This window comes from Tenrec ecaudatus, chromosome 16 (genome assembly GCF_050624435.1).
Source record: "Tenrec ecaudatus isolate mTenEca1 chromosome 16, mTenEca1.hap1, whole genome shotgun sequence".
Taxonomy (NCBI): Eukaryota; Metazoa; Chordata; class Mammalia; order Afrosoricida; family Tenrecidae; genus Tenrec; species Tenrec ecaudatus.
Genome location: NC_134545.1, coordinates 44,580,342 through 44,607,555, shown reverse-complemented (window position 1 = coordinate 44,607,555; position 27,214 = coordinate 44,580,342). Strand labels below are relative to the sequence as shown.

At 44.1% G+C, this 27,214-nt stretch overlaps 1 protein-coding gene across 5 annotated transcripts in view; it reads left to right on the top strand.

Moving 5' to 3' along the window:
* The first annotated feature begins 15,416 nt into the window (after positions 1 to 15,416).
* Positions 15,417 to 27,214, top strand: part of KAT6B (lysine acetyltransferase 6B) — a 273,044-nt gene continuing 261,246 nt past the window's right edge. For 4 of the 5 annotated variants that reach the window (XM_075533367.1, XM_075533366.1, XM_075533365.1 and 1 more), the window contains exon 1: positions 16,455 to 16,649. The gene's annotated coding sequence lies outside the window, so the exon portion shown is untranslated. Of the gene's footprint in view, positions 15,519 to 16,454; positions 16,650 to 27,214 lie in introns of those variants that run through there. The other variant, XM_075533364.1, reaches the window with a different exon arrangement.

Here is a 27,214-nt window from a genome sequence, read left to right as displayed (position 1 = left end):
ATACGAATTAGATACCTAAGGGAAAGATCCAAACTGAGCATGCTCAGACACAAGCCCCCTGGGCCCAGGTGGGAGGTTCACCTGGGCACACAGCCTAGGCCCAGGCCCAGACATAACATAGGTGGGCCTGAATTTAGCCAGTAAGATTGGCCAATGCCCTCAATCATGCCTCCCCCAGCCAGTGGGCGGGAGAGAGTGAGAGCCAGGCGTGGAGCCGGGCATCCCTCTTGGCCCACCACAGGCCTCCGTCACTGCTCTTGCTCAGGTGCATGCTGTAAGAGGCGGCGTCTCAGGAGAAAGACTGGGCCCTCTTGGCCGCTGGGGATTCCCCAGTTTCACACATGGGGGTTTCATGCTCCCCGTACCTGTCTTCTTTCCTCATGGTTTTTCCTGCCCATTTGCAGACTCCAGCACGGCCTGGCATGCTTTCCAGAAATAGCACTGCACCTTTTTGAGACTGCGATACCTGAAACTTTCCCTTTGATTCATTAAAAACTCACTTGATTTACAAAAGTGCTTCTGCTACGTGAACTTTTCCAGCGGCATCAAGCAAAGAAACGAGGTAATCTCGATCCAGAAACTAACAAGTGTAAATAATGTGGCAGTGGACATCTTTGTCCACTTCTTAAACAATTTTCTTGAGACAGTGTAGATTACTGAGGCATGGGGGAAAATGAATTGAAGATAATAACTATTATATCCACCATCATCATTTGATAAATTGGAGCTATATATTTCTCTTTTATCTTCACAACAGCCCTATGAGGTAGAAAGGAGTAGCTCCAGTTCACACTTGAGGAAAGGGCTTTAAGAAGTGAAGTGTGAAATGTTTAATTTTTTTTAAAAAGTGAAGTGTGTGTTATAGGACATTGGGAAGGAATAACTGGAATAATGGAATCAGAACTCAAATCTACTTGAATTCTGAGCCACTTACTTACAATTTCCGAATCTCCCTGCAGCATTTTTAAAGCTCTAGAAAGAGCCCTGGCTGTGTAGTGGTTTAGCTGGACTGCTAACCTCAAGGTCGGCACTTCAAAACCGCCAGTGCCCTGTGGGAGAAAGACAAGGTTTTCTATCCCCCAAAGGAGTGACAGTCTCAGAAGCCCACAGGGCCATTCTACTCTGTCCTCCAGGGTCTCAGTGAGTCAGAATGGACTAGGTGGCAGTGACTTTGGTTTTGAAGGTTATATAAGGAAATGCAAGGTCCGTGGTTCAAACACACCAGCTGTTCTTCTGAAATAAAGATGCCTGCTTCAATAAAGATGTCTAGCCTGAGAAGCCCTGTGGAGCAGTTTGACTCTCTCCCTGTGAATTAGAATGGACTCAACAGCAGTGAATTTTTGATGCACGATGACGAATTGCTTTCCAAAAACCTTATGCTTTTATTTTCCCACTGAGGGAGGCAACTTGCCACACCCAGGCCAGTGTGAAGGATCACATGTTTTCATTTTGTTTATTTGGAAAGGAAGAAATATTATCTCGTAGCTTTGATGATCATGTCTTGGAAACAAGTGAACCGAAACATTTTCACAATTTATCAGCTGCCTCTACCTTTCTCCTTTTGTCAGTTATTCGGTTTGGTGTATATATATTATATACGATTATACATATATAATCCTTACCAAGGTTACATGTCAATTACTTGCGTTTGTTAGCGACACTGGCTCGAAAGAGCAAAAGCTGCAGGGGAGGCCACTAACAAGGAATGGACCCTTGTCTTCTCCTCCACTGTTGATGATGCCAAGTTGGCAATGGTCTTGGGGTTCCCAGGCTGGCTATCGCTGGAGCAGAGACCCTGAGAGGTAACATCTGTTTCCAGAGTCCCGCCCCAGCCCCCTGACCCTTACGTCTTCCTTCTCCCCGTGTTGGCCTCTGTTCCGGAGGAGGACGGCTTGGTGCTGCCCGCCCCGGCTCGCCCTGGCCAGCACAGGAGCAGTCGGGCCAGGACCAGGGTGGCCCTGAGACCTCGGTCCCGGGAGGCAGGCCAGGGGAAGGGAAGCTGATGGACTGGCCAGGCCCGCGGCCCTGCGGGGTTTGTGTGGCTGATGGCAAGGTGGATTCTTTCATGCAGGGTCGCATTCAGAGGCTGCCAAGACATCCGCGACCTAGTCTTGAATTCACACAAAAATCGGAAGGAAAGCAAGAGCCCGGCTAATTTAGCAAGTTGTGAGATGCATCTGGGGCTGGCTTTAGCACCGGAAGGGTCGCCCGCTCCCGCCCCCGTCCGGGGGAGGTCTTGCAGGAGTTATTTCGTACCCTGCAGCTCTAGGCCCCAGGGTGACAGTTGAGTGACTTAGCTGGCACCATGGGATGCCGAATGACAAAGGCCCAGCAGGCCGGTCCCTTGGCAGGGGTTGTCCACCTCTCTCCTTGTGGGAACGACCTGATCCCACGGGCTGGAGGTGGTGCCGCCCTCCAGAGGGAACTACCTGCCTTGGAATGGCTGTGTTCTTGATCCCCGCCTGCGGGCAACGCCTTTCCGTTCACCCCTCCAACAACTACTGGGTCCCTCCTGCTCCTGCTCCTGTGGGGTCAGCACGCTTCATTTTGGGGTCTTAAAGGCCAAAGCACCGGGGGAGGTGGTGGGTTGGGGGGGGGGGGCGCAATCAGAGGCGTTTTTCTGCTTTCTGGATCCTCCTTACCCAGGTCCGGGCCTTGGCTAAGAAAGGTGACCGAAAGGAGTTGAGCGCACTGCTTAAATCGCACCAACTCTACACACACCGTGCACGTATTGATTTCTGCTCGAATAACAAATGGTTACAGTCACCATTAGCGGAAGGACACTGTCTTTCTCCTCTATTGCTGATGCTAGGTTGGCACCGGGCTGCCAGGCTGGGAAGCTCCTGGCTGTAACGAGAGCCATCTGGGAGCAGAGAACCCAAGAGGGGATCTGTCCCGTTTTCAGAATCTCCCTGCTTGCCGTTCCTGCTCCTTCTCCCTGTGCTGGCCTCTGCTCCCGCAGAGAAAGACTGCTTGCTGCTTCCACGGAGTACCAGGGCCTCAAAGCCTCGGTGTCTGGACTGTGCGGGCCCCTCACGGGTGAATTGTGTCCGCTGCTGTTTGGACAGTGAGAAGTGAATAAGATGCTTAATGCCCGCCTTGGGCTCCTCACCCAGGGCTACCCTTACGGAGCCCCAAGGCCCGGGCTCTGAGCCAGACAGATTTGGCTGTCCATGCGGAGGGCCAGGTAGAGTGCATTGATGAAGAATCTGCATGGGAATTCAAACAACATCCTAGAGCCACATCTTTTTTTTTTTTTTTTTTTTTTGCTCGTGAAATGGGGGATAATAGCCGTATTTAAAGATAATTGTCTGAGGATTAAATGAGCTAATGCTGAGAAATTACTCAGACCTAGTCACTCTCTAAGTGGTAGCTATTGTTAAGAATATTGTTACACAAAGCATTCTAAAGCCGTGTTCAGCAAATATCTCCCTTGGTCCACTTCAGAGCACACAGTTGCTGCACTCTCTGTCCTCAGCGGTTACGAGTGGAGCCACAGAATTATATAACATCAGCTTCAGTCCTGCAGACTCCCTTAACAGACCACGAGTAAAATGCGCTTCCCCTAGACACCTTACAAATTAGCTTGCAGGTTACTGGCCATTTCTTAGAGTGCTAAGAGTAGGCCATAAAGCTGCAAAGAGCCCTGAAAGAACTTGGAGCAGAATTCCTTTCTTTTAATCAGCAACATCTGTATGCCCTAAGAAAGTCAACTGACCGTGATGAGAAAGTTTGGGGGATCTGGAAGCCAACAAAATCAGTCCAGTATACCAAAGTGGTTCTGATTTGTTGTCCTGTTTCAGGGCAAACACACAGCCTGAAAACAACAGCATAGCCTGTGGCTTTTTTTCCCCCCTCTTGGAAAAAGGGATTCACTTTTCAATTCTCTTTATTTCATTAACAGTTTTAATAAAGCACTATGGGAAAGGTCCAAAAACACATGAATGCAACTAATCTATTGACCTCTTGACTGCTGCTGCCATCAATATTGATTGTGGATCCAAGAAGACAAAATCCTTGACAACTTCAATATTATCTCTTTTGTCATGATGCTACCTACCTATTGGTCTAGTTGTGAGGATTTTGGTTTTCTTTACATTGAGTTGTAATCCATATGAAGGTTACAATCTTTGACCTTCATCAGCAAATGTTTACAGACCTCCTCAATTTCAGCAAGAAGGTTGTATCATCTGCACAATGCAGATTGTTAATAAGCCTTCCTCCCATCCTGATGCCACATTCTTCTTTATACAGTCCAGTGTCTTTGATTTGCTCAGCATACAGATTGAATAAGTACAGTGAGAGGATACAACCCTGATGCAAATCTTTCTTGAGTTTCAATCATGCAGCATTCCCTTCGTCTGTTCCCACACTGTCTCGATCCATGTACAAGTTCAGCATGAACATAATGAAGTGTTGCCATTCTTCTCAAGGCTATCCAGAGTTTGTTATGATCCACATCATCAAAGGTCTTTGCAGAGTCAATAAAACACAAGGAAACATATTTCTGGTATTCTCTGCTTTCAGCCAAGATCCATCTGACCTCAGCAATGACAGCCCTTGTTCCACATCTTCTGAATGTAGACTGAAACTTTGGCAGATCCCTGTCAATGTTCTGCTGAAACTATTGGATGATCTTTAGCAAAATATGACTTGCATTTGATATCAATGATATTGTTTTATAATTTGAGCATTCTATTGTGTCACATTTCTTTGGGCTGGGTACAGATGTGGAACTCTTAATAAAAGGGTTTCCACTGAGAAGTGACACATGTACAACATCCCTATTGCTATATGTGTGCAATTGACATCAAGAGATTTTGGAAGCCCCTCCGTGCATGATCACTGAAGACAGAATGTGTGCATAAGTAAATGTGGTGAAGAAAGTAGATGGTGCCCAGCTATCAAAAGATATGGCATCTGATGTCTTACAGGCTTGAAGTTAAACAATTGGTCATCCAGCAGAGAAGCAACAAGCCCCATGGAAGAAGCACACCAGCCTGTGCAATCATAAGGTATCAACGGGATTGGATAACAGGCATCAGAAGACCCCAAACAAACAAACAAACAAAAACCATATTGTTGAGAATGAGCAGGATTGGAGCATCTGTAGACAATGGGGCATCTGTAGACCCATCTGTAGACAATGGGGCATCCCATCTGTAGACAATGGGGCATCCCCTCTCAGAAGGGTCACAAGGAAGGGATGAATGAAAATAACAATACCAGGATGGTAGGTGGAACATGGGGAGTGGAGGGGAGGAAGGGGGAACGGATCGAAATGATTGACACATAACCACACCACCACACCACCCCCAGGGGGAAGAACAACAGAAATTGTAGGTGAAGGGAGACAGTGGTCAGTGTAAGATATGAAAATAATAATAATTTATAATTTTTCAAGGGGTCATGAGGGTAAGGGGTGGGGAAGGAGGGAAAAAAGAGGAGCTGATATCAAGGGCTCAAATAGAAAGTAAATGTTTAGAAACTAATGATGGCAACATATGTACAAATATGCTTGATACAATTGATGTATAGACTGTTATAAGAACTGTAAGAGTCCCCAATAAAATTATTTTTTAATTAAAAAATAAGATTTTGGAAGCATAATTTTTGTTACCTGGGCTGCTGCTGATCATTGGTCCTGGCACCCTATATTGGTACAAAAATAAAAGTCTGGGGAAAAAGTATGGAACTCTTCAGTTAGTTGGCCAAATAGCTGTCTTCCAAATTACTTGGCATAGACGGTTCATCGTCTTGTTGAAATAATTCAATGGGTAACTCCATCATTCCTGAAGCATTGCTTTAGGCTCATGCTTTCCGTGCAGCTTCAACTTCTTCCTTCAGCACTCTTAGCTCTTGCTCATGTGCTACCTCCTGAAATGGTGGGGTGTTGACTAGTTCGTTGAGTTCTCTCCCTCTCTTTTTTAGACACATAGGCTCCTTAATTCTCTTTTATTTATTTTTAATCATTTTATTGGGAGCGCGTACAGATATCCAAACATTCCATAGTTCAATCACATCAAGCAGTGTTATAGAATTGCTACCACAATCAGTTTCAAAACATTTCCTTTCTTCTTGAACTCCTTGAGACTGGCTCCCCTTTGCCCCTCCCTCCCCTGCCATTCTCCCCAGGAGCCCTATTTATTTATTGGGCCACATCTTACACATCCTGTATTTCCCTTCACATACGGCTCTGTGGTTGACCCATTCTTTTTGGTACAGTGACTCTGTGTAGTCTTTTCTACTTCTTTTGACGCTTCATTCATCATCCAATATTTTGCCCATAGAATTTTTCAATATTTCAACTTGAGAATTGAAGTTTTTCTTGTGTTCTTTCAGTTCTGAATAGGCTGATTGTAGTCTTCCTTTTTGGCGTTTGAATGCTAGGACTTTGCACATTTCATTATACTATTTGGCTTTGTTTTCTTGAGCTGCCCTTTGAAAATAATTTTTGTTCACCTCTTTGACTTCATCATTTCTCTCATTTGCTTCAGCGACTCCATGATCAAGGTCAAGTGTCAGCGTCCCTACACTGAACTTGTCCCCACCCCCATCTTTTTTGTGGCCTTTTGCTTTCTTCATGAATAATGTCCCCCACGGTTCATTAGGGTTGCTGAACATTAGTGTTCAATGCAGCAAATCTGTTCTTGAGATGTTTTTGAAATTCAGGTGGGACAGACTCAAGGACATATTTTGACTCTTGTGGACGTGTTTTCATTTTTTTCAGCTTTAACCTAAACTGACATAGAAGCAATGGACGGTCTGTTTTCCAGTCAGCCCTGGCCTGTTTCTGGCTGTTGGTATTGAGCTTCTCCATCGTATCTTCCCACAGATGTAGTCCACTTGCTTTCTTTATATTCCCTCTGGAGAAGTCCATATACATAGGTGCCACTTGTATTGTTGAAAAGGTGTTTGCTATAAACAAATTGTTATTCTTGGTAATTCCTACTCTGTGATCTTCAGCTTTGCTCTGTCTTCAAGCCCACAGTTTTCAATTACTGTTCCTTCCTCTTTGCTTCCACCTTTTGCATTCCAATCACCAATAATTATCAATGCATCTTGATTGTATGTTCGACCGCCTTCCAACTGATGTCTGTTAGAATCATTCAATTCCTTCATCACTAGCTATTGTAGTTGGTGCATAAATTTGACTAATAGTCATATTGATTAGATTTCCTTGAAGGTGGACTGATGGAGTACGATTACAGACAATATTGGATTTCCAGATTGATTTTTTGAAATCTCCTTTCTGACAATGAGTGCAATGCCATTCCTCTTGACTATGTCATTCCCAGCATAGTAAATTATATGGTTTTCTGAATATAAATCACCGATTTATTTATTTTTTCAGTTCAGCAAGTCCTAGGATATCGATCGCTGTGGTCCATTTATTTTTTGGTGACTTCCAATTTTCCTAGATTCCTTGTAATCCTCTCATGATGAGATCTTCCTGAGAGTATGGACTGCTTCCAATATATGTAGACACTGTGGAAAATCTTGCTTGCTTTCTGGTGGGCTGGATACCTGGGCTCATTGACTTCTTTGGATGTGAGCCACAAACCTGATCATGAGATTGTTATCAGCCTACCCTCTTACCTGCCAATCTTGCATTTATTTGCCTCTGCAGTCACAAGCCTGACCTCTTCCTGTTAATCTTGGGTTCATTAGCCCCCAAAGCTGAGTCAGGGGAAGTTTCCAGGCTAACATTTGATCCACAGATGAAGCTTTTACAACTTATGAGCCATTTTCTTGACATAAAACCTCTCCGTATATATACATATATATATAAAACGTTCACTCATTTTGCTTATTTAAAAAACAAAAGCCTGAGCTACCCCTGTGTTCCGAAAACTCAAAGAACATTTCAAAGGAACACAATTTGAGCCTCTTGAGGATGCCAAACCTGCCATTTTGTTGCAGTGTAAATTAAAGAGTGCAGAATTTGGGGGGAGGGTGAAGGTGAGGGGGAGCTTAGAGATGGAAGCACCACCTTTAAAAGCATATAAACTTAGATGGAGGATAGGTGGAAAAACAGCTTCACAGGTTGCTATTTTTGTTTGATAAAGGTTTCTATTATTTTGTAGCAATACTTTTTGACTTACCCTTATATAAAATAACTTTTGTTTTTGTCAAATACTAGGGTGAGACATTTTAAAGAGCGACACCTGAAAACACAGACACATATGTGTACACACACAGAGAGCTTAGACCTTGTGGTTTAACACTGAGTAATAGGAAGTACTGGGGGAAATGTATTCACTCTTTATATTTAATGAATGTCTCTGATGTATAACATTCTGTGTAAAAAATCTTTAAGCTTATGTTTAAAATCCAATTTACAAATGTAAAAAGATTTTAGGTAAACATATAAATAACAGATGCTTAATCTTTCATTTTACTCAACAACACTTATAACTGTGGTGTGCAAGGTAATTTGAAGAATAGCAATAAAAACCAACCCAATTCCAACCCTGAAGGAGTTTATAAATGAAGTTGGTAGAATGAAGTTCAACCAGATCCTTCCATCATCAGCCCCTTTTTAGTAACACCAAGAGACATATTAAGCTAGTGAAATTGTTTACCAGTTTGATCCCACTGACCTTCCTTGGGATGATTTAGATTTGCCTACTTGAATGATGGCTGTCTAATGACTGGAAAGGCAAAATTCATGCCCCTTGTCTGCAATTCTGTGGAATATCAGAATAGTTCCAGGCATAGAATGGTCATAATACATGAAATCTGGTTGAGGAGGCCTGGAATTCTAGTTCTACTATGTCACTTTTTACTGGCCTCATTTTCTCAGCTGAAATTTTTAATCTAACCTTCAGTCACAGTAGAAATACTGAGACTGAAAAAATTAAAATATTCAAAAATATGATCTTTTAGTAGTCTACAACTGATTTGTGAATTTGAAAATCCACAAATTATCTTTTTCCCTCACTTTGGAATAGCTTGATTCTAGGGCTAAAAATTAAAAATTTTCAAAGACTGTCTTATCATTCGTAAAGGGCCATCTTATCTTTGAAACTCAAACAATAACAACAAACCCTGAGAAATCTGCCCGCCCAGTAACATTTGGTCAACTTGTAATCTTGTATCATCCTGCCAGGTGTTGGGCTGCTAATTGCAAGGTTGGTGTTTTAAACCCACCAGCTGCTCTGAGACAGAAAGATAGGGCTGTCTGCTCCTGTAAAGACTGACACCCTTGGAAGCCCTATGAGTAGAGATGAAATCAATGGCAGTTAGCTTTGTTTTTGTCTCTCTGAGGATATTTCACTTGAGAACTGGGAAGCTTCCCCGTAGAGTATATAGATGGAGGACTCTCTGCTCTTACTGCACAAACAAAACCAAACTCACTGCCATGGCGTCAATGCTGACTCATAGCGACCTTATTTAAAAGCAGGGTTGAACTGTCCCTGGGAGTTTCTGAGATACTTAAACTCTTCAGGGGAGTAGGTCTTCTCTCTTCCTACACAGGGTGCTGTGAAAGCACACTGAAGAAGGGGCCCAGCCCCCAGACATTCTTATTTAATTAGCCTCAGGTGAGACTTAGGTGCGGGGCTGTTTCAGGTGATTCTAATGTGAAGCCGTAAATGAGAGTTGTGGGTATGGATGGTGTTTCTCTAATGAAGTAGCTTCTATGTGTCAGGTGCTAGGGAAGTTACAGATAAACAGGCAGATGTATTCCACAGAATAGCTTACAATCTAGTTAGAAATATGAGCAAAATATGAGAGGGAGGGTACGTGCTTTTATTTATTCGGCAAGTCAATAAATATTTACTGAGCATTTAACAAGTGCCAGGGCTGTTGTAAAGACCTGTGGGCCACCTGCAGGAGACCAGGAAAATGTCACAGATTTGGCAGTAGCCAAGCAGGAACTTGGAGGTGACCTTTTTCAAGGTCTTCATCAGATAAGGTGGGCGTAGGCCATGCTGGCAGAAGGAAGAGAGAGAACTCCACACGGAGGAACATGGACTGCTGGGAGAACTGAAAATGTGATATTGGTTGGGAGCAGATACATATAGCCTTAGAAGTAGACGGATGAGTTTGCATTTAATTCTGAATGCTTTAAAAGACATGAAAGGTTTTTAAGCAGGGACATATGAATGGAGGAAGGGTGTAGAATATTATTATTTGAGATAACCCAGGCATTATAGTTTAAAGTTGCTAGCTAATTTAAAACTAGTGGGCAACTGATCAACATCCCTTCCCACTTTTCTGAAGTAACCAGGCGTTGTGACCTTGTAGGGACACAGCTTCCAGTTGAGAATGGAAGAAGAATCCACCTGGCACCTGGAAGGGGTGCAGACCAATGTTTCGTAAATGACCAATTTCTAACTGCCCATGGATTCCCCATGTAACTCTTTATGAGAGCGTCATCTTTCTCCTGCTCTTAAGTGACTAGTTGAATGTAAATAGAACGCATGGGCTGAACAAATCATCAGAGAAGCTGGATTATATGAAGAAGAATGTGGAATTACAACTCATTGTAAAGAAGATCAAAATCTTCACAACTAGACCAATCATGATAAAGGAGAAAGATTGAAGTTGTCAAGGGTTTCGTTTTGCTTGGATCCACAATCAGTGCTCATGAAAGCAGCAGTCCAGAGATCATATGACACACCGAATTAAGTAAACATGCTGTACAAGGCCACTTTAGCAAGGAGCTTAGAGGACTAAGGTGTGCCTGATCCAAGCCATTTTCAATAGTCTCATATACAAGTGAAAGTTGGATGTTGAATAAGAACGACTGAAGAAAAATGGATGCATTTATATTATGGTACAGGCTAAGAATATTGAAAGTGCCATGCCCTTCCCAAAGAAGAAACTAATCTGTCTTGGAAGAAGTATGACCAGATACTCCGTAGAGTAGCGGTTCTCAACCTGTGAGTCCGACCCCTTTGGGGGTCGAATGACCCTTTCACAGGGGTTGCCTAATACATCCTGAATATCATATATTTACATTACAATTCATAACAATAGCAAAATTATAGTTATGAAGTCGCAATGAAAACAATTTTATGGTGGGGGTCAGCACAACACGAGGAATTGTATTACAGGGTCGAGGCATTAGGAAGGTTGAGAACCACTGCCTTAGAGGTAAGGATGGTGAGACTTAGTCTCACGAACTTTGGCCATGTTGTCGGAGAGAGCAGTGGCTGGAGAAGGACATTATACTTGGTTAATAGGGGGTCAGTGAAAATGAGGAAGGCCTTTGATAAGATGGATCAACACCATGGCCGCAACAATGAACATAAAAACAATTGTGTTTTGGGTCACTATGTGTCCGAACTGACTTGATGGCACCTAACAGCATCATGGGCTGGGCCCTGGATAAGCCATTTCACAGTTGCATTTCTTTGTTGTTGCTTTCTTACCTAAATTATCTTCATCAGAACATCTTAGTGTGTCTTTGGATGTGGTAACTCTTATCAGAGCCAGTAAACGTACTCCAAAAAGATCAAACCCTCTTTGTTCTCTAAGACTCTGCTCTGAGCATTCTGGTGCTAGAGACCAGACACAGCTTGCTCTAGCTTGGACAGACACAGAAGAAATACTTTCTTTCTACTTAGGTAAGAAGGGGATTCAACCTAGATCAATCATTCTCAAATTCCATACTAGAATCAAGAAGCCCTGGTGGTCCAGGGGTTACACTTTGGGATGCCAATTGCAGGTCAAAACCACCAGGTGCTCAGTGGGAGAAAGAGGAGGCTCTCTAACCCTGTAAAGATTTACAATCTTGGACACAAACTCATGGGGGCAGTTCTACGCTGTTCTACAGTGTTATGAACTAGAACCAACTCAGTGGCAGAGTCGGGTTTTTTGTTTGATAAGCATCAAGTAAAGGAATAGGCTAAAAATTTAGATTTCTGGACTTGCCTGAGACTTACTAAAATTCTGGGTAATCCTCAAGGAACATATGTTTTAAAGTCTAATTTTAGATCAGTCCAGTGTCAGTCATCTCGGACCTCACTGACCAGTATACTTATAGGCATGAGTAGTTCTGGCCAGTGGTGACTGTTGGCAGTTTTCTCTGGATGGGCGTGTTAGGCGTTTGTTTTTTTGTTTTGTTTTGCAGAGTTCTCTAGAGAAACAAAACCAGGACAATTATGATTTGATTTTATATATGCGGATAGGTTTATACCGTGAGAAGGAATACAACAGCCAATTAGTCCACACAGCAGTACAGAGGGCTCAGCTCAACTCATTTCTGTGGAGCAGTTAATGTACTGGAAGTCCTTTAACTCTTGTGGTCCAAGGTCAAGGAAGCAGAGTTCTCCCTCAGGCAGCAGAGTTCTCCTTCAGGCAAGGCAAGCAGCATGACCACAGGCAGCAAGCAGCAGGGTGGGTCACCAAGTCAGTAGTTCAGTAGCTTAGCGAAGCAGGCCTGGATGGGATATTGAACGCAAACAATGCATGGCGATGGAATCACCAGCTTCATGCTCAAGCTGTGTATGCACCAGCAGCAGTGGTGAAGCAGGTCTTTAAGGAGCCTCAAACTCTACAGTTTGGCCTGGTCCATAGGTAGTATATGTAGCTCACAGGTTGAGGCAGAGAACTAGCTACAGAAGCAGCACGAACACTCCAGCACTTTTGGACCATCAGAGAGCAAGAGACTGGGCGGCAGGCCTTGCAGAGCCATTTATCTCTGTGCTCTCCAATCAAACTGCAACCTGAGTAATCCCACATGTTCCTATTGGCCAGATTGGCACAATAAACCTACCTATCACAATGGGTCAGATAAAAGCTCTCAATTCATAATCCTCCAACACACTGGGCTTGCAAAGTTTGCACCATTCTTGGCTTTCAATGTAAGCATCCAGGTTAACTTCTCATTTGTGTTGGTTAGCACCAGAGAGGACCTGAGATGCCACAGATAAGAGGCTTAGGGGTAAGCTCTAAGTATATGACTATGTCTCTTGTTATCCTTTGCAGTCCTTTTTATCTGAATAGCTAGGGTTTCTCAAAAGACAAGTAACCCTATAGGGGAGTTATCAAGTTATCAGTGACGAGGCAACATATTCCTTTTCCTTTACACACCCGCTAAGAGAGTTAAGAACAGAACCTCAAAAACCAACTTTAAGATGTTGATGGAGATATTTTTCTCTTCTGCATTCACTGGCTCCTGTGGTTAGAGGAACCCTAGTTCAGGTGAAAAACACCCTAGAAATGGGTCTAAGATGTCTCCATTTTTGATGAATTAGGAATCTATGTGGATAACTCACTGGTAATGAGTGTTAGATGCTTATTAACCCCCTACAGGTACTGGTTGAATACTTCTTAAATGTATAGTTTTGTTTTGGGTTGCTTTCTTGATGTACTTTGATTTAAGTACACAGATTTAGTGTTTTAAATAAATGTTTTAATTTTTTTAAATTGCTTGCGATTTTAAAAAAGTCTGGGTAACTCAAATGTAATTTGCAAAGTAAAGTGTGTGTGTGTGTGTGTGTGTGTGTGTGTGTAAACATAAAGGCCACAAGAGCCTGCTTGGAGTCCTGAATTTATTTGGTAACTTCTTAAGAGAAATAAATTCCCAGCACCTGCATTATAAAAGGCACTTTATAAATGTCCCTCTCTTTGAAATATCTAAATGAACCAGACTGGGTTATGAATTAATGGCTTGTAAAATTTTGCTTTGAACAAGCTACTGAAGAAACTCAATAAAAGAGATAGGGAGAGCCGGAGGAACCAAATCTGCAGCTTGTTTTTATCAGCAACGTAGCCTAAAAGTTGCCAAGAGGATGGCTGAACTTCCTTGTGTTTTGTTTTCCTGCGTTGGGCCTTTGAATGCCAAGATTTGATCTAGTGAGATTTGTATTTTAAAAACTAACAACCAAGCAATAAAACACCTATAAAAGGGGATTTATAATGGAAATTATGACAGTTCTGAGTGTAGCATTACAACTCTCTGCTCCTCTACTCCCTTTTTCTATCCTTTCATCTATCCCTGTGCCCTTTGCCTTAGCTTTCTCATCTTGCTGTCAGGAAGCATCTAAGCAAGGGAACTCACACCCTTAAGTAGCAGACAACCTTTGAAAAGTGAGTGTGTATTTGGTCTTCTCTTTTTACCGACAGGGCTAGGCTGCTTGTTTTTGTTTGTCTAAGATAAGTTGCTCTAACAAAGTATCTACACCAAGTTGGTAGTTATTTGTAATGGGGAGTTGATGCTGCTGCTTCAGTGTTGGTGGCGTGAAGATGCAGGAGTCTACCAGGGCAGGAAGCATAGGGCCTCCTGTCCCTGGCACCCTGCACCACCTCACCAGGGCCAAGACTGCCCTCACTCCAGAGACAGACCACTCTAACAGGTGGTTTTCCACCCAGGCCACCATGCCGGACACAGGGTTATCCTTTTTCAAAGTCCTAGCTTTCTTCTTGAAGAAGTGGAGCGCGGGGAAGGGAAACTTCCAGCTCAAACTCCGTAGGAGCCATTTCTTAAGACTATTCCCTCCCCCCCCCCCCATTTTCTTTAGTTTTCCTTGCTTGCCTTCCACCAATCTCAGGAAAGCAGGAACGCGCTTTGAAGGTGCAGCATGAGTGGCTTCCACCAGGCATTCAGAGGAGCCCCCATCCTCCCTAATCTGGGCCTCAGGAACTCGGGGGGCCCAGGGGGAGCCAGGAAAACCGAACTTCGCCATCAGCCTTCCTTCAAGCACTGGCTGGAGAGGGGGAACGCCCCCCCCCAACTCAGTGTCTTCCTTCGACCCCCCAGCACCTCTGCCATCAGCTACAACACCCAAGAGAACACTCAGAACGCAGCTCAGAGCTCGCCAGCTTCTCACAGGCCAGGTCGTCCGGGAGAGGGCATCTTGAGGGGCAGCTCCTCCGCTCCTCCACTCCAGCCCGCGTCTGACATCCCACTCCCACCCAAGGATGCTGCTGCTGTGCCCTGTCCGCAGTCGCTGAATGTCACTGCTCCCTCTTCTGTCCAGGGTAGCCCCCAAAGCGCCTTCCACCCCAAAACTACTGCACTCACTCGAGGGCGTAAAGGCCCGGGTGGAAGGCTAAGTTTGGGGCCCACGGCGACGGGAGGGGCGCACGTTGGCGAAGCCTGCACCTCTGTCCCAGGCCCACTTGCCTCCCTAAACGGCCTAGGCGACCCCCATCTTCTCCTGGACACCGGCATCCCAGCCCTTCCCCGAGGGCTGCCAGCGGAGCCCCCCAGGGCGGAGGCAGGTACCCCTGGGGCGGGGACTGTGGCGGGCGGGGTCCGGGCTTCGCCCCTGGCCGGGTCGGGCGGCTAGTGGGCGGCGGGGGTGGGGTGGGGTGGGTGGGTGAGCGGGGCTGGGCGGCGCTGCCTCGGGCTCTGTGAGCTGCAGCCCGGAGCCGAGGAGGAGGAGGAGGCGGAGGAGGAGAAGGAGGAGGTGGCGGCGGCGGCGGTGGGTCCCGGGCGGGGGGAGCGCGGCGCTGCGGACCCGGGCGGCTGGCGAAGGACGAGACGGAGGCTGAGGAAGGCAGCGGGGAGACCCGGGCTGCAGCAACAAAGGGCAGCAGCGATTGGCGGGGCTGCAGGCGAGGTTAGCTGGGGACCCGGGTGGTCGGAGGCAGCGGCGGACGGTGCACGTGCTTGCAGACACGGCGAGTGTGGAGCCGGGGGGCTGGGTGTGTGTGTGAGTGTGTGTGCACGCCCGGCGGGAAAGGGCTTGCTCTCCCTCGGGATGGGGTAGCGAGGAGGTGGCAGCGACATCGTTCTGTTTGCACCGGGTCCAGGGCTTGCAGGATAAGGGTGTTGCGGGGGTAAGGGTGCTAGCCAGAGGGCGGGCGAGTATTCGCCCGGGACGGGACGGGAGAGAGGGTGGAGGAGGGGGCAGGATGGAACGCTCCGGGCGGCGCGCCCGTCCGCGCGCTCCGCCGCGGGATCTGGAGACTGAGAACCTCGAGTTTTAAATGCGCGTGCCTGCCCCTCGCGCCCGCGCCCGCGCGCCCGCCCGCGCCCACCCCTAAATCCTGCGGCCGCCGCCAGCGATCAGCTCTCACACAAACTTTAGCTGCGGGCTAGGGGGATTGGGGTTGAGTGGGGGAGGGGAGAGGGAAAGGGACCTCTGATTGGCGTTGTCTGTAGCCAATAAGGCCACGTGCCCCTCCTGCGAGTCGACCCAATCCATTCTTAGCTGTGGAGGGGGCAGGTAGGTGGAAGCAAAGGTGGCTCGGCGTCTGGGAGAGAGAAGTAGGGCTGGACCAATGGGTGCCCGGAAGGGGCGGGCCCCGCGCTCTGTTGATTGGTACTGGCAGTGGACCCTCCCCCGGGGTGGTGCCGCAGGGGGATGATGGGTTGAGGGTGTGGCCACACGGAGGTGAGATGAGCGGCAGGAATTTGCCCCAATGGCCGGCTGAGTGGTTAGTGAGTGGGTGACGGACGGACCCGTAGGCCAATGGGTGGCCTCAAGTGTCTACCGTCTCGTCCAATGGAGCGGCGCCGGGGCGGGGCCGCGGCTCGGGTTTAATGAGACTCCATTGGGCTGTAATCAGTGTCATGTCGGATTCATGTCAACGACAACAACAGGGGGACACAAAATGGCGGCGGCTTAGTTCTTATGTCTGGCGGCGGCGGCAGCGGCGGCGGCATCTCCTCCAGGCGGCAGCCACGGCATTTTTTTCAGGCGGCGGCAGCGCCCCCGGCAGGCGGGGTAGCGGTGGCGCGTGGCCAGGTCTGTTGCCCGCCCCCCTCGCGTTCCCAGGGGGAGGAGACTGGGTGGGAGGGGGCAAAAAAGGAGGGGTGTCGGAGAGCGGGGTGCGGAGTCCCTCCCACAGGCCTCTGCGCGAGGGTCACCGCGGGGCCGCTCGGGGTCAGGCTGCCCGAGAGCGTGACGGTAGGGGCGGGGGTGAAGAGGAGGCACAGGCTCCGCCCCCTCGCAGTCCTCCCAGGCCAGGAGAGCGATTCGAGCCGGGGTGGGCGGGGCGAGGCCACGGTGGGGGCGGGGTTCGGGTAATAGAAGGAGGGGTCTTGCAGAGACTTTCTCTAGGGGTGAGCTGCTAGGAGTCCCTGGGGGCCCCAGAGAAGGTCTGTGGAGAGGGGCGAATGATAAGGGAAATGGCAAGTGTGGAAGTGAGCACTGAAGGGAAAGTAGGGAGGAGATACAGTTTTGGAGAAATGGAAGTGGGGATCAAGAGGTGTGTAAGGGAAAGTGAAATGATGCAGAAGGGTGAGATTTTAGTTACCTTGGGCAGAATAAGGATGGGTTTGGGTGTGGTGGGTGTAGACTTGAGGAAGGAAGGTCTAGTAGATGTTGAGTGGGGGAAGTATTAACCCAGGCGAGGAGCAGGTAGGATTGCTTTGGTGGGATTATTTGGTGGAATGAGTTATTTGGTGGATTAGGCATGATGTAATAGAAAGGAGGCTTGATAGCATTAGAGTAGATGAAAATATAAAAGGAACATGGTAGGATGGAAGGCCTGTGATTGGAGGAGACGTTGAAAGATAGAGAGATTTGAAGGGAGTCGGGGAATGGAACTATTTAGAACTTGCAAAATAAATCTGTAGGGGATTGGGAACTCAAGACTTGGGAAAAGGCAGAACAAATATGGGCACAGCTGGGCAACAGGTGATTTGGTTGACTGTGCCCAGAGTGAAGATGAGGCAATGCAGAGTGTTTGGGAGACAGAGTTGTTTGATAGACTGGATTTTTTTGGATGAAACTTTAATCTGAGCCTTGAAAGTGGGGCAGGAGCGGTGAGCAGAGTGTCCTAGGATGAAGCATGGGAATGTTCTTTGGGAAAGAACATTGGGTATAGTTGCATTTGCAAGTACTTTAGTGTGGGCAAAGTGCTGGTGGCTGTGAGAGATGAAACTTGAAAGGCTAGACTGCAAGAGGCCTCCTGTGCCTCTAAGGAGTTTGAGCTCTGTACTTAAGAGGGTGGAGGATGGCATTCAGAGTACAGTAGAACCCCCGACCTCCACGATGATCTGTTCTAGAAGGAGCATCAAGATGCAATGCAGTTGAGTTCCGAATCAAGTTTTCTCATAAGAAATAACTGAAAACGGATTAACCAGTTCTCGACCACCAAATTTTTACCCTAAACAGGTTTACTAAATTATCATAAACTATCAATAACATGGTTAGCTAGTTCCTTATGATGATTCTTTTCACTAAACTCTTTCTTAGGACCCATGTTTATTTTTTTAAAATCTAAAAGCAGTACAAAAAGTCACAAAAAATAAGAAAATTATAGCAAGCCAAGTGATCGAAACACTATTTTTGCTTACAAAAATCACGTGCGTCTGGTCAGATTCTGATGTTTTGTACAAGCTCCGATGCAAACTTTTCTCAACATTTCCTGTGGAGATGCGATTATGTCAAGTACTGGTGCCATCGAGTACTGGGGCTATACTGTATTAGGCAAGGACTGTGAAGGGACAAGGAAGAATTACTGTAGTGGGATGTAGAGAAGGGAGCCAGTGAACCAAGTATGTTTGTGCCAGAGGTACCAAGAAATTCGAAGTAAAGAATATAGGAAGACCTGTTTATATATGGGATAGAGGTGGGAATAGCAATTGAAAATTAGTTGTGCCTCCCCCCAACTACCATGATCCGAATTCTACCTTGCAGGACTGGATAGGGCAGAGGTTGTACACTGGTGCATATGGGGGCTGGAGGCACAGGGAATCCAGGGTGGAAAAGAAAATGATTAGGGCAAAGAATGTACAGATGTGCTGTATACAATTGATGTATGTATACATATGGATTGTGATAAGAGTTGTATGAGCCCCTAATAAAATGTTTTAAAAAAAAAGAAAATTAGTTGTGTTGGAACATAGTTCTGTGGATCTCACAGGAGAATTGTTTTAGTGGTATTCTTCCTGTCTGATCTGTAGTGTATATACCTGAATGTAAGCCGACTGAATATCAGCTGAGGCACCTAATTTTACTACACAAACTGCATTAAAAATGTGCTGAAAAAACTTGGCTTATACCCGAGTAAGTATGGTACATTTCTAGATTTTCTGAGGCAGTCCAGAAAGAAGACATTTCATTCTTTTCTTCATAAGTTTGTAACATGTACCAAAATGAGTTGTGACAGTCTTTTTATATTTTAAAGGAGGAATAGCACTCCCATCTAATTGACAATAAAATTTTCGTGTTTTTTTTTTAAAAAAGGAACAGATTTTTTGCCTATATTACAAAGGACCAGTCTCTTACCTGAGATCGATGGAGGGCTGGGAGGTGCAATGTTAGAAGGGGGCAGGGTGGGGGCAAAGAAGGGAAAGAGGCCAGGTTGTAACATTATAGGAAGAGTGCTTTAAGATGTGAGTCCAGGGAGTGATATGGTCAGTGCAGAAAGTCTGACCAACAAGCCATACACGGGCCTCTGAGGAGAGTGGTTCTTGCCATTGCCATTCTGTATGTCTATCTTATATGAGATTTATGAAGGCGAGGAGGAAACAGATGGCATAATGTAGAGCGAATATTAGAAGGTGGTTGAAGTTTGGTACATAATTTTGATGTGCTTCAAAAATGTTCATGGGCTTTCCCATTCCAGACAACTTAATTAACTGGTTTGTCTACTAAATGCTGTTTCCAACAGGTGACTTTTCAGTCCCTCAAGCTGTTGTCCATGTATACACACCTACCTGTATAATATAAAATAAGAGAAAATGAACTTTTAAAAAAAACATATTCTGGTTAGCTCCATATAGCTCCATATAATGGTTAGCTGTTTATTTTTAAAAATCATTTTATAGGGGGCTTGTACAACTCTTGCCACAATCCATCCATGTGTTAAGCACATTTGTACATTTTTTGCCATCATCATTCTCTAAACATTTGCTTTTAACTTGAGCCTTTGGCATAAGCTCCTAATTTTTTCCCCCTCCCTTCTCCATGAACCCTTTATAATTAATAAATTATTTTTAGTCTATCATGTCTTACGCTGTCTGATGTCTCCCTTTACCCACTTTTCTGTTGCCTGTCCCCCAGGAAGGGGGTTATATGTAATTCCTTGTAATAATTTCCCCCTTTCTACCCTACCTTCCCTCCATCCTCCCTGTATCGCCACTCTCACCACTGGTCCTGAGGGGTTCATCTGTCCTGGGTTCCCTGTATTTCCAGTTCTTATCTGTACCAGTGTACATCCTCTGGTCTAGCTGGATTTGTAAGGTAAAATTGGGATCATGATAGTCGGGGTGAGGAAGCATTTAAGAACTAGAGGAAAGTTGTATGTTTCATCATTGCTACACTGCACCCTGACTGGCTTGTCTCCTTCCCACGAGCCTTCTTTAAGGGTATGTCCTATTGCCTAAAGATTTTTTTCTTCCTTGATGCTCTGTACCTGATCCCATCAACACCTTGTGATCACACAGACTGGTGTGCTTCTTCCATGTGGACTTTGTTGCTTCTGAGCTACATGGCCGCTTGTTTAGATTCAAACCTTTAATACCCCAGACACTATATCTTTTGGTAGCCGAGCACCATCAGCTTTCTTCACCACATTTGCTTATGTACCTGCTTTGTCTTCAGTGATATTGTTGGGAAAGTGAGCATCATGGAATGCCAGTTTAATAGAACAAAATGCTCTTGCATTGAGGGAGTACTTGAGTGGAGGCCCAATGTCCATCTGCTACCTTTATACTAAACCTATAAATCTATGCACATAGATCTATTTCCCCATCATCAGATATATATTTACAGATGTACATGCCTGTATTTAGACCTCTATGAATGCCCATTGCCTCCTAGTTCTTTGCTGCTCTATTTTCTTTTTCTTTCCTCTTGTTCCACTGTCATGCTCAGCTCTCATTTGGGTTTCAGTAATTCCTCTCAGTTACATTGCCTTTGATCAAGCCGTACCAGACTTCTACACCCTCCTTGCCACCGATTTTGGATCACTTGTTCCCTTGTCCCTGGATTTGTTATCACTACTTCCTTTCCCCCATCTTCCCCTCTCCCATGTCCCCCGAACCATCAGTCCTGTTGTTTTCTCTTCCAGATTGTTTATCCAGCCTGTCTTATCTAGAGACCTGCAGAGATAATAATATGCACAAAAACAACACAGAGCAAAACAAAGCAACAAAACAAAACAATAACAAAACCAATGTTAAAAAAACAGAAAGAAAAGCTTGTAAATAGTTCAAGGTCTGCTTGTTGACATTTAGGAGTATTTTACAGTTGAGTCTGATGGGGTGCCAAGACCTGGTCCCAAAGTCTATTTTTGGTATTCCCTCGGGACTTCCTTGCTCTGCTCCCCTTGCTGTTCTGTTGTACGCCCTTAGTGTTTTGCCCCGGTATGATGGGGTCAGACTGGGTGCAATTCCCACACGGTGTCTCCAGTGTTGTCCCCTGTAGGGTATGGGTCAGTGAGGGATGTCATGTCTTGTAGTGGGGCACCTGAACGTGGTTTTTGAAGGTAAGGAAGAATGTGTAAGCTATGGCAATTAGTCTTTGTTACAGTGTGGCAAATAAAGCCTAGATGGGAGAAGTTATTTTTCTCTGTGATACCTTAATTTACATTTCCATCCTACCTTTTACCAACTACTGTGGAGTCCATTCTGACACATAGCTATCTTCTAAGGACAGAATAGAACTGCCCCCTTAAAATGTCTTGGAGTGAGTTTGAACTGTGGACTATTTGGTTCGTAGTCGAACACTTAAATACTGAGCCACCAGCTGCCTACATTCTAAAAGGTATGTGTGTACAAGCATCTTTTTCTGGGACTTCCACAATCAATTGGTAGTTGTCTGTCTGCTAGAGAAAGAGAATATACCAAAATTTTATACCGTCCATCTCACTGTTCTGGAGATTTGAGTTGTTTCAATTTTGAGTAGTTGTGCTACGAGCATTCCTGTATCTGGTCATCTGATGCATGTTTGTATAGATTTCACTAGTGCATAGCCAGGGTTGTGATTTTTAGTTTATATTGCTTTTTTATATCTCAGTATAAGTCGTAGCTATCTCAGTATAAGTCTTAGGGTCCCTGTCGGTATAGTTCTAAGGCCAGCAGTTCTAAACTACCTGCTGTTTCTTGGGGGAAAGAAGAGGCTTTCTACCCCCATAAAGAATCAGTGTTTCGGAAGTTCACGGGCAGTTTTACCGTGCCCTGTGGAGTCACTGTGAGTTGGAATAGGCTTGATGGCACTGGGTTTTGAGATCTCAGCATAATTACTCAGATAACACCTTTAATTCTCTGAACTGTCTGGATTTGGATCATAATTTGTCTGGTTGCCCTAGTTACAGAGATGCTTATTTTCAGTTTAACTAGATACCAGTCAATCTGATGTTCAAGTGTTGTACCAGTTTGCACCACTTCCAGTGAAATGAGAGTGCTCATTGTTTCTTGTCCTCTCTAATGTTCAGTTTTGTTAATTTAAAATTTTTTAGCCAATCTGGATAGTTGTTCATTTACCTGATTAATAAAACAAATTGAATAGTTTTTAGAATTCCTCATTTGTGAATCTCACCAATTTCAACTCCCTTTTACAAATTCAACTGTGAGTAATTAATTGTGATTTAGAAATATTTATTTACTCAGTGTACACATTCTTAGTCATGTGAATATGTTGCAAATGTCTTCCTTTCACTATCTTTAAAAATGAACCAAACTCAAACCAAACCCACTGCCATGAAATCAATTCCAATTTATAGCCACCTTTTATAGATTGTAAATATAGACTGTTTCCAGGGCTGTAAATTTTTATGGGAACAGGCAGCCTCATTTTTCTTTCTTGTAGTAGATTTGAACCGCTGACCTTTCCGTTAGAAGCACCACCAGCTAAGTGCCTGCTACCATTTCTTCTTAGGCATATTACATAGTTATCTCAACTCTTCTTCCTCTTAGTAGTTCTGTAAGATAGGTGTATTTACATTGTGACAGAAGAGAAAACTGATCTTTTAAGCAGCATGTTTAGTGTCCCGTAGCTTTTAGATAGCTGGCAAAGTGACCCCTGAACTTTCTAGGTATTTCCCAGGGTAACTAACAGCCCTCCATAAGAAATACGTTCCAGAAGCTTGTAGTTGACGTGTTGGGTAGTGTGCTACGCACAAGGGTAGCAGTTTGAGATCACCAGCTGCTGCGCAGGAGAAAGGTGAGACTTTCTATTCCTGTAAGGAGCTATGGTCTCAGAAACCAAGGGCAGTTCTACAGAGCCCTTTAGTGTTGCTCTGATGGCAGCTTTCATTCGTTGACAGTATCTAAAATCTATGTACGGATTGTGATAGGAGCTCCCAATAAAATGAAAAAAAAATTAAAACCAACGAGAATAATTTTCTTTTTTTAATGTTACATGTTTTAATTAAAGCACATATAAATAACTGTTGTGTAACTGAAAATGATTTACTTCATTGTGTATGAAGGTGGATCCAAAAGTATTGCTATAAAACCATAGACCCCTTTGTTAAAGAAAAATATCAAACGGTGAGGCTATTGTTTCTCAATATATCCTCCATTTAAGTGTATCTACTTCTGAAAGTGGTGTTTCCATCTCTCTAGCTCTTCCCAGAAGAATCCTATGCTCTTTGATTTAGACCACATCAAAACGAATTTTGATAAACTCAAGGGACTCAAATTGTGTTCTTTTGAGATGTTCTTTGAGGGGCAAGACTAAGGCTTTAGGTTGGAGGGGGAAGTTTCTCAGTGAAGTTTTTGTGCATAGGTTTTGCTACCCTTGAAGAATAAGGATGGAAAAAAAGGCCCTGATGTAACTTTGCTTACCTTTTTTTCTCACTAATGCAGTTTTCAATTTTCTTAAAACTTCTAAGACATCTTTGTGATTAAATTGTGTCCTTTAAGAAATTTAGCAAGATGACTGATTTGGAGTCCCAAGTAAACAGTTCTTAGGATCTTTTGAGGTACACTGGTGGCGGAGTGGTTGCATGTTGGGTTGTGACCCACAAGGTCAGCAGTTTGAAACCACCAGCTAAACCACAGAGAAAGACTGCTTTCTACTCCTGAAAAGTTACAGCCTTGGAAGCAGACGGCAATTCTACCCTGCCCTATATAGGGTCGCTATGAGATGCCCCTGATGCTATGGCAGTGAGTTAGTTTGGTTGGTATTACCATTTGAATGTGGCATCAAGTTTGGAGAAGACATTAGCAACTTGTGCTGTGATATGACACAACCTTGCTTGCTTAAAGGAGGGGGACTTGTAGCACTTGCTGATGAAGAAAGAACAAGGACTGCAGCCTTCAGTCACAACTGGACCAATAGATATCATCAGATAAATGGAAAAGATTGAAGTTGTCAAGGATTTCATTATACTTGGGTTCACAATCAGTGTTCTTGGAAGCAGCAAAAAGAAATCAGATAGTGAATTACCTTGGGCAGAAATGCCGCACAAGGCCTCCTGAAAGCATTGAAGAGCACCTGACTAAAACCAGGGCGTTCTCAATTGCTTGTATGCATGTGGAAGTTGTGCAGTGAGTAAGGAAAACCCAAGAAGAATTGATGCATTTGCATTATGGTGTTGCCCAAGGATTTTGTAAGTTCTGTGGACTGTTTAAAGAATAAACGAATCTGTCTTGAAAGAAGTAGGACCAGAATCTTCCTTAGAAGGGAGAATGGCGCAATTTAGTGTCATGTACTTACCTGGAGAAGCCAGTCCTGTGAAAGGACGCCCTGGCCTGGTAAAGTAGGTCAGTGAAAAGAGGAAACTTCCAGTGAGATGGGTTGACACAGTGGTTTCAACAATGGGCTCAAACAGAGCAGTGTTGTGAGGATGGCCTAGGATCAGGCAGTGTTTTGTTGTATGTGGGGGTCACTGTGAGTCTGAACTGACTTTACAACTGAACTTACAACAGCAACAGAACTGTCTAAGCTTACTTCTCTGCCTTGAATTATGTTTGCTTAGCACATTCCCTTAGAAGCGACTCCTCTGACTTGACCTTTTTTCTTTGAAGGCACCCTAGCAATATTAACACAACTGTATTTACAAATGAAGAACTGATTTGCTGCCATACACTGATCACAGAGACATGTTCAATCACAATTTGTTTGGAATAACCCCCTACATGTATGAACTTTTTGATTTACTTCTGAATGTAAGAGTAAGTCAAGCTGGAGTGACCAGTGGAACTTAAGAAGTCCTTGGATGGGCTTTAGGGGTTCTGTAGATCTCTGAAATTGTGTGCAAATGTGTGTATGCATGTTTTCTTTTTTATAAGTTCATGATTTTCTCAGGAACTTTGTTTCCAGGATATATGTGTGTATGTGGTCTGAATTCTGAAACGCTCTGTATTTTCAAAATAGCATTTTAAAATTTCAGATATCAGACTTTTTCTTAATGCATTGTTCTCAGTCTTTGTTAAAAACCCACTAAAGCTAATTTATAATTACAAATTAATTAGAAGTCTAGGTTGAAGAGGAATTTTTAAATGCCAAAAAAGACTCTTCAGATTTAGTTGATTATTTCTTAAGTTGAAAGTGCTTAGTTATAATATCATTGTCACTAATCAATATCCCCTGGCTCCAAGGCCTAGTGACTTCAAATGACTTTTTGTTTTGTGCCTAAAGTCCTCTCTTTTTTATAAAACAGAGGAAGTCAAGTTTGTGAGGTTCTTATCAGTGTGACTTATGTTTTAGAGGCTAAAACTACTGAGCATGTAAATGTAGGGGTGATGATGCACACCTTATTCATGGGCTTCAGGAGATTTGGAACATGTCTCTGCTAATTTATGATGACCATGTTGAAACTAATCTTTGCTAAGGATTATGGAAGCCATAATGGTTTATTGATGGTACAGTTATTGTTGGTTGAGGCAGATTTACACGATTATAGTTTAATGACATAATAATTTTCAAGTAGGAAAGCATGACATAAAAAATTGAACTTTCAATTAATATAATATCCACTAGTTGAAATGATAATTTTCATGGTGATTTATCCTCAGAAATCTTTGGAAAACATTATTAGCTTATGAATTGAAAACTCTTATGTTAACAAATAGTGAGAAAGAATTTTGTATTACTCTTTAAGAAGATGACGAATTAAATATTCCATTCAACTAACATTTATTGAGTTATCTAGGCTTGCTCCTAAGTTAAAAAAATATTCATAAATATAAGTTGAGCAAGAGATGAAATAATGGCTCTTTGTTTTTTCTCTTAATCATGCCACCTGACAAACTGATCAGATACTATTGCAGTGATTCAAGCATTCAACAAAATTTGTTTGTGTTTGCACCTGTTATACACATCCATTGTATCACCTAGTCCTCCAATGGGTCACTATTTCACCTGTCATTTTCACACTTTCTGCCACATCCAACTTCATTTTGCATTCCTTTCAACACATATGTGGTTGAGGCAGGCATGAGGACTAACTTTTGTTTTTGTTTGATGGCCCATCGCTACCTTCTCCCAGATTCCCTATGTTCATTCACGTATAGACAGCATTTAGATATATAACACCTTTAATGTTCAAGTTGTGATCCTTCAAAATTAGGCACATATAAAGATGAATCAAAACGAAAACAAAAAGATGAGTCAAGGCTGAATCTTGTTTTTATATGTACACAGTCTAATGATGGAAATGGGGTTAGTAGATAAATAAACACGCCGAATGGGAAGGGAATGCTGAACTAATCAGCTGAAGCTTTTTGTTGGACAAATACAAGTAGAGGTTACGAGAAGCTCTCCATTGCATTAGCAGGCACATGGACAGTTAGCGAAATTCTGAAGTCTTTCAAGGTCTAGTGCAAGTCCCATTCATCTAAGGGATATTCAGCAAGGCGTGGTCACATTTGTTGCAGATAATTTCTCTGTCATCAGAGGCACCCTTCCTTGGATGCGCGTCTTTATAGGTCAGCTGCATATGTATTACGGATGCCAGTTACAGTGGAGCTGCTCTGTTAAAGAGTTGAAGTGCCACAAGGAGTTATGCTGCGCCTAGAGTATAGCCAAGAGTATAGTTTGAAAACCACTGGAGAAGGAGCAAAGTGTGTGGACCGTGGCATCTGAATTGAAATCCTCATTAAGCCTCCGAGGTCTTGGCCAAGTCCTTTTTCCTTTTGTAAAATGAGGTGAAGGTTCCAATTCATACGTGTTTGAACGCGTCTCTGGGTTGGCTAGACCAGTTCAATTCACGGCAGCTCTGATGCTTCTGGTGACTGCTTGGGGCACTCCGAAGGTGTTTCTCTTGAAAGACACAGAAAAATCATGGGGGCCTGTTCGGGAATAGTTTTTTTTTTCTTTTTTTAATTAATTTTAACAATTTATTAGGGGCTCATACAATTCTTATCACAGTTCATACATATACATACATCAATTGTATAAAGCACATCTGT